The sequence below is a fragment of the Panthera tigris genome, chromosome B1, assembly GCF_018350195.1.
Source record: "Panthera tigris isolate Pti1 chromosome B1, P.tigris_Pti1_mat1.1, whole genome shotgun sequence".
Classification (NCBI taxonomy): Eukaryota; Metazoa; Chordata; class Mammalia; order Carnivora; family Felidae; genus Panthera; species Panthera tigris.
Genome location: NC_056663.1, coordinates 16,966,361 through 16,973,776, shown reverse-complemented (window position 1 = coordinate 16,973,776; position 7,416 = coordinate 16,966,361).

Here is a 7,416-nt window from a genome sequence, read left to right as displayed (position 1 = left end):
CAGCAGCCAGAAAAACAAGTGAGAGGGGAAGGTCAAGGCCTTGGAAAGAGGCGGAGTAAGAGAAGCTGGGAAAGGTAGGGGGGAGTGGGGCGGTTGTAAGGGGATGGTAGTTGTAGTGAGCTCTTCAAGAGGGAATGAAGGCAAAGCACTGAGCCTGCAGAAGGAAAAGCAAAGTGGGAGGCTGGAATTCTGCCCAAGGACTAAGCTCCCTAACTACCAGTTCCCCTCTTTTCTTCAGGCAGCCTCGGTCCTGCCTTAACCTTAAAAATAAAACTCACTTATCTTAGCAGCAAAATGGGTATATTTGGAAACAGCAGAGAGTTGCAATTTTGAGACACAGCAGACAGCAAAACCATAGACAGGTGTGGAGAACAAAGAAGAAAAAACACTTAAAAAAAAAAAAGTCTATTTATTTTTGAGAGAGTGTGAGTGCTGCAGGGGCAGAGAGAGAGGACAGGGCAGAGGATCCGGAGTGGGTTCTGTGTGGACAGAAGGGAGCCCACTGTGGGGCTCCAACTCACAAATCTTGAGACTGTGGCCTGAGCCGAAGTGGGATACCCAAGGGCCTGAGCCACCCAGGGATCCCCAGAACGTTGTTTTATACAGGAGAGAGGGGATTGGGAGTGGCTGCTAGAAACTAAAACTCCTTTGTCTAAACTGGGAGTTTAAAGCGTAGTGGCTTCTCATTGGCTGAGCTGTGACAGTCTCTCATTGGCTGGGCTGTTGCTAGGGGAGAGAAAAACCTTTCTCCCTCCCCCCCCCCCCCCAGCCCCACACCCTAAGGGTTAGTAAAGTCACCACCTGCAAGTACCTTTGTGTTGGGTCTGCAATTGAGGAAGAGTGGTAGGGTGTGTTAGCTCTCCCGTCTGGCCTCCTCCTTCATTTCACAGGAGGTTTCCATTCATTCATTCATTCATTCGTTCGTTTAATTTTAGAGAGGGAGAGAGAGACGGAGAGAGAGATTCCTAAGCAGGTTCCATGCCCAGGGCAGAGTCCAAGGCGGGGCCAAAATCAAGAGTGGGATGATGCTTAACCCACTGAGTCACCCAGGTGTCCTGGAGGTTTCCTTTTATTAACTTACAAAGGGCCTAGGCTGGAGTGCCCCTCTCCCGGTGGCAGGTCCCCAAGCTATAGCAAAAGTGGCAGGGAAGTTGATACGTTGAGAAATGCCCGGATTCCTACTTTGCTTAATTACATTAGTTTTGTCTGCAGCTATCCTATAGGCTTCACTCAGCCATTTACAGGCCTGTCTGAAGTAGAGAAAAACATTGCCTAGGGCTCCTTTCTCCAACTGATTTTTGTTCAAGCCATCTGTAAGTACCAACATGGAAAGAGGTTCATGAAATATTAAAACACTAACAATAAAACAAGTTGTAGAACATTAAGTCATGTCATGGGATCTTTGGGAGAAGAAGTTTCTCTCCAGCAAGACTAACGTCTGGAAAGAAAACTACTCATCAGTTCTATGGAGTGAGATTGGAGAGCATAGTCTTGGTATTTTATTCACTTCCCTATTGTTCAATCACGTCAAGACTTTAAGAAAATGTATTTATCTAGTACCTTTAATATCATTGAATATATCTCATGATTTTTATTTTCTTTCTCTCTAAAGGATTGAGTCCACATCTCCCTCTGGATCCATTCCTTGGCTTCCCCTTTACAGAAAAATCCCTCAAAAGACTGGCTATGCCTTTGGGCTTGAATTTCTCTCCTCATATTCTCTCCTGAACCCTCTGCAGTCAGGCTTCTGCCTTGTCTATTCCACTAACATAGATCTTGTCGATGTCCCCGATGGCCCCAATACCCTCCCTGTGGCTAAATCTTTAAGTCCTTTCTTGGCTCTTATCTAAATTGACCTATCAACAGCATTCAACATGTTTGAGTCCTTGTCACCTCCTTGGAAAACTTTTTTCCCCTACTTGACTTGGAGCATTCCCCATTCTTTGATTTTTGTTCTCCCTCACCAATCATTCCTTTCGGTCGGCTTTGCTAATTTCTCTTCACATCCCGTTCCTGTAGATGTTAGGGTGCCCACGGCCCAGAACTTTTGTTTTCCCTGCATGTCCACACTCGGTCTCTTGGTTATCTCATCCGTTCCAGCACTTAAATACCATCTGTCTGTTGACCGTTGCCCAATGTATCCCTCCTGTCTGTATTTCTTCTCTAAACCCCAAGTGCAGCTCCCCAAATGCCTCAACGTCCTCACTGAAGCATCTCAAAGACATCTCAAAGGTGACGTGTCCCGACATGCTCCCTAGAGTTAAGCCCAAGCCTAGGAGTCAGTCTTGATTCCTTTGCCTCACACCACACATCAAATGCAACCGCAAATCCTATTGGCTCGAATTTCAAAACATCCAGTCCCTTGACTCTTCAGCATCTGCACCACGACCATCTGATCCCAGCATCCTCTGGGGTCAGATGACGCCACTCTGTGCTCAACACTCTCCAGTGGCTTCCTATTTCAGATAATTTACGATTTCCAAGGCCAGAAAGGATCTTAACCCCTCAGCTCCTACTACTTCGCTGATCTCATCTCCCATTATTCACCCCCTGGCTAATTCCATGTCATGTCCCACTGGTCTCTGTTGTTCCTCAAACCTCCAGGGATGCTCCTGTTCTAGGTCTGTGTGTTTGGCCCTCTGTCTAGAATTTTTTTTCACCATAGATACATGTCTTTTTCCCCATCTTCAAGTCTTTGCTCAAATATAACCTCTGCAATAAAGCCTTTCCTATTTGATTCGAAGCTACAGCTCTTTCCACTGTTACCTTGCCCAGCTATTGCTACCTGAACTTGCTTAGGACACACCCTTACATAAAGAAGGTGCTTGATGGGTATTTGATGAAATAATAAATCCATGATTATCACACAGGAATGTCATCTTCTGTGGAGAAACAAAGGTTAATTGGGAATTCATAAATGAGATAAACCTCTCACAAACAATGTGGTTATGCATTTTTAATTCACTGGTCCAAGTCTGCTTATGCAGTAAAAAATAAAGGAATGAATAACCTGTGTATTAGAAACTGTGGGCAGGTATGCAAATTATATACAAATTGGGAATTGAAAGAAGCTTTCGGAGTATAATGAATTTTTGAAAACTCTTTCAATACTTTTATTAAAAATTATAGAGGTGAGATGAAAAAGAATGAAAACTTGCCATTTGCAACAACGTGGATGGAGCTAGAATGTATTACACTAAGTGAAATAAGTCCATTAAAGACATATATGATTTCTCTCGTATGTGGAATTTAAGAAGCACAACAGACGAACATAGGGGAAGGGAAGGAAAAATAAAATAAAAACAGAGAGGGAGGCAAACCATAAGAAATTCTTAGAGAACAGACTGAGGGTTGCTGGAGGGAGGGGTGGGTGGGGGGATGCGTTAAATGGGTGATGGGCACTGAGGAAGGCACTTATTGGGATGAGCACAGGGTGTTATATGTATCACTGCATATATGAATCACTGCATTCTACCCTGAAACCAATACTACATTGTATGTAAACTAACTTGAACTTAAAAAATAAATTAAAAAAAATTACAGACATAAAAATCCTGAATAAGAAAGATGTACCTCTTAATTGGCATAGAAATTCCATTCTAGTTCAGAATAACAACAGCATGGACACTTCCTTTCATATTATTTTTAAAATTTTTAACATTTATTTTTTAATTCATTTATTCATTTTTTAAATTTACATCCAAGTTAGTTAGCATATAGTGCAACGATGATTTCAGGAGTAGATTCCTTAGTGCCTGTTACCCACTTAGCCCATCCCCCATCTCACAACCCCTCCAGCTACCCTCTGCTTTCTATATTTGAGAGTTTCCTATGTTTTGTCCTCCTCCCTGTTTTTATATTATTTTTGCTTCCCTTCCCTATGTTCATCTGTTTGTATCTTAAATTCCTCATGAGTGAAGTCATGTGATATTTATCTTTCTCTAATTTCACTTAGCATAATACCCTCCAGTTCCATCCACGTAGTTGCAAATGGCAAGATTTCATTCTTTTTGATTGCCAAGTAATACTCCATTGTATATATATACCACATCTTCTTTATCCATTCATCCATCGATGGATATTTGGGCTCTTTCCATACCTTGGCTATTGTTGATAGTGCTGCTATAAACATGGGAGGTGCGTGTGTCCCTTCGAAACAGTCCCGTATCCCTTGGATAAATACCTAATAGTGCAATTGCTGGGTCGTAGGGTAGTTCTATTTTTAAATTTTTGAGGAACCTCCATACTGTTTTCCAGAGTGGCTGAACTAGTTTGCATTCCCACCAGCAACCCACAACAGATCCTCTTTCTCTGCATCCTCGCCAACACCTGTTGTTGCCTGAGTTGTTCATGTTAGCCATTCTGACAGGTGTGAGGTGGTATCTCATTGTGGTTTTAATTTGTATTTCCTTGATGATGAGTGATGTTGAGCATTTTTTCATGTGTCCGTTAGCCATCTGGAAGTCTTCTTTGGAGAAATGTCTGTTCATGTCTTTTGCCCATTTCTTCACTGGATCATTTGTTTTTTGGTTGTTGAGTTTGATAACTTTCTTATAGCTTTAGGATAGTAACCCTTTATCTGGTATGCAAATATATTCTCCCATTCTGTCAGTTGCCTTTTAGTTTTGCTGATTGTTTCCTTCGCTGTGCAGAAGGTTTTTATTTTGATAAGGTCCCAATAGTTGATTTTTGCATTTGTTTCCCTTGCCTCCAGAGACATGTTGAGTAAAAAGTTGCTGTGGCCAAAGTCAAAGAGGTTTTTTGCCTGCTTTCTCTTCTAGGATTTTGATGGCTTCCTGTCTTACGTTTAGGTCTTTCATCCACTTTGAGTTTATCTTTGTGTATGGTGTAAGAAAGTGGTCCAGGTTCATTTTTCTGCATGTCGCTGTCCAGTTTTCCCAGCACCATTTGCTGAAGAGACTGTCTTCATTTCATTGGATATTCTTTCCTGCTTTGTCAAAGATTAGTTGGCCATATGCTTGTGGGTCCATTTCTGGGTTCTCTGGTCTGTTGCATTGGTCTGAGTGTCTGTTCTTGTGCCATTACCATATTGTCTTGATGATTACAGCTTTGTAATGCATCTCGAAGCCCGGAACGGTGATGCCCCCAGTTTTGATTTTCTTTTTCAAGATTGCTTTGGCTATTTGGGGTCTTTTCTGGTTCCATACAAATTTAGGATTGTTTGTTCTAGCTCTGTGAAGAATGCTGGTGTTATTTTGATAGGGATTGCATTGAATATGTATACTGTTTATCTAGCAGTTTTCTATGGTATTCTACATGTTTTTATATTATTTTAAAATTCCTTCATTCCTTCCTTGGTTTTGGATGAATTAACAGACATTTCAATTAACACAGTCATTAACCTTCATTTAAAAATTGACCTCAGGAGTAATTCAATTTGCCTTTTTCAATTTTTAACAAAGAAATTCTAAGACTTACTTATCAAGGTAGAGTATTATGAAAACACGGCCCCAGTTCTTCCCTGATCACTTCAAAAAGCACTATCCTTGATGCAAGCATCATTTGCTAACCTCTAAATCTCATTTAACCTATAAATGAAGTGTACAGGTATAAAAATACATGCTCTAAGCAGGTCTTATTAAAGTCAGTGGCAAAGCCATGCCTCTGTTCTCTCTAAAATTGTACTTTTTCAGGGCACCTGGGTGGCTCAGTTGGTTAAGCTTCTGACTCTTAATTTTGGCTCAGGTCGTGATCTCAGGGTTGTGGGATCCAGCAGGATGCTAGGTTCGATGCTGACAGCACGGAGCCTGCTTGGGATTCTCTCTCTTCCTCTTTCTCTCTGCCCCTCCCCCGCTCATGCTCATTCACAGGCTCTCTCAAAATAGTAATTTTGTCAAAAAAATTAAAAAAGAAATAAAAATAAAATTGTACTGTATGCTCCAGTTGAAAATGATTACTGCACTTGGTTCTGTTTTTTAAAGCGGTTTTAGCAATAAATATACAAATAATAGATTTTCATTTAGAAACCTTTGAAGCCACAGAAAGTAAAGCTACCATAAAATCTATTCAGTGGTTCTCCATGAGAAAATAATTTCTCTTGGATACTCTTCCTTAATGTTAGTTTAGAACGCGTATCAGTCATTTTCCCTTCTAAGAGGTCTGTGCTGACTGGGAAGGAGTTGAATGGGTCCTGGAAATTGACATGAATTCGCTTGAGCCATTCTGAAAGAGCAAGGTGGATAGAAAACCCAACGTTAGCAGGAATTAGGGACCAGAGGGCACCAGGACTAGAGGCCCTTGGGAACAGGGACTCCAGGCTGCTCCCGTGTCCAGGAATCCCTCACATTTGAGAGTGGCTAAATCAAGACTGGTATTTTAAGTGCCTATGGCTAATGTTGAGGGAGAGTTTTGAAACATTTCTAAATGCTTCGGTCTGCTTTGTGTGGGTAACTAAGCATTAAAAATCTAGACTTACGGAGCCGGGGCCAGCCACCTACTCCATAACAGGTTCCATAACTGTGAAAAATAAGTCAGGAGAAATGTAAGGGAGAAACAAAAAAGAGGCAAGGCCCCAGCACCATTTTTGTTCTGTCCTCTGTGATCAAGGGCAACACTAGTTCCCGTCTCAACACACTTTTTAATTTCCAGACATCTCTAAGAAGGCAAAGATCCTCTCTTCTTACAACCAGAAATATGTCTGAAAATAATTTATTATGCATTTAAATAATAGAACAAGTGTCATGGTAGATTAATAAAAAATAAATTGATACAATGTAAGTATCTGATCGGAAAAAAAAAAGAAATTTTGGTGATTTGAGATCTGAGAATAGAAACATCTAAGAACATAAGTCACTATAAAGGAAAACCATGGGGCAGGTGGGAGGCAAACGAAAATGACCCTAGGGGCACCTGGGTGGTTCAGTCGGTTAAGCATCTGACTTCATTTCAGGATATGATCTCGTGGTTCATGAGCTTGAGGCCCAATTTGGATAAAACAGAAGCCTTGCTTCCGGTGAGCTCCAGCCCTGCTTTGGGTGAACACGAGCCCCACTTTGGTTAAAAACAAAACAAAACAAAAGAAAACACACGCCCTGCTTCAATTAAGCCCCACTTCTCTCCTCCTCCCTCCATCTCTCTCTGCCCCTCATGGTTTTCTCTCTCTTTCTCTCTCTCTCTCTCTCTCTCTCTCTCTGCCCTTCACTCACTTTCACCCACCCCCGTCTCTCAAAAAAAAAAAAAAAAAAAAAAAGAAAAAAGGAAAGAAAAGAAAAGAAAATGACCCTAGAGCCTGGCCTCCAACCGATCACCTCCCCTTCGCAATCCCTTTCCATTTTCTGTATGAATGCCAGATAGGGGTACATGGTCAGAAGAGACACACGCAGGGTCAGAAGACAGAGCGGAAAGAACCACTGCCTTTAGAGGGATCAGGGAGGGTTCACAGCAGATGTGACAGCT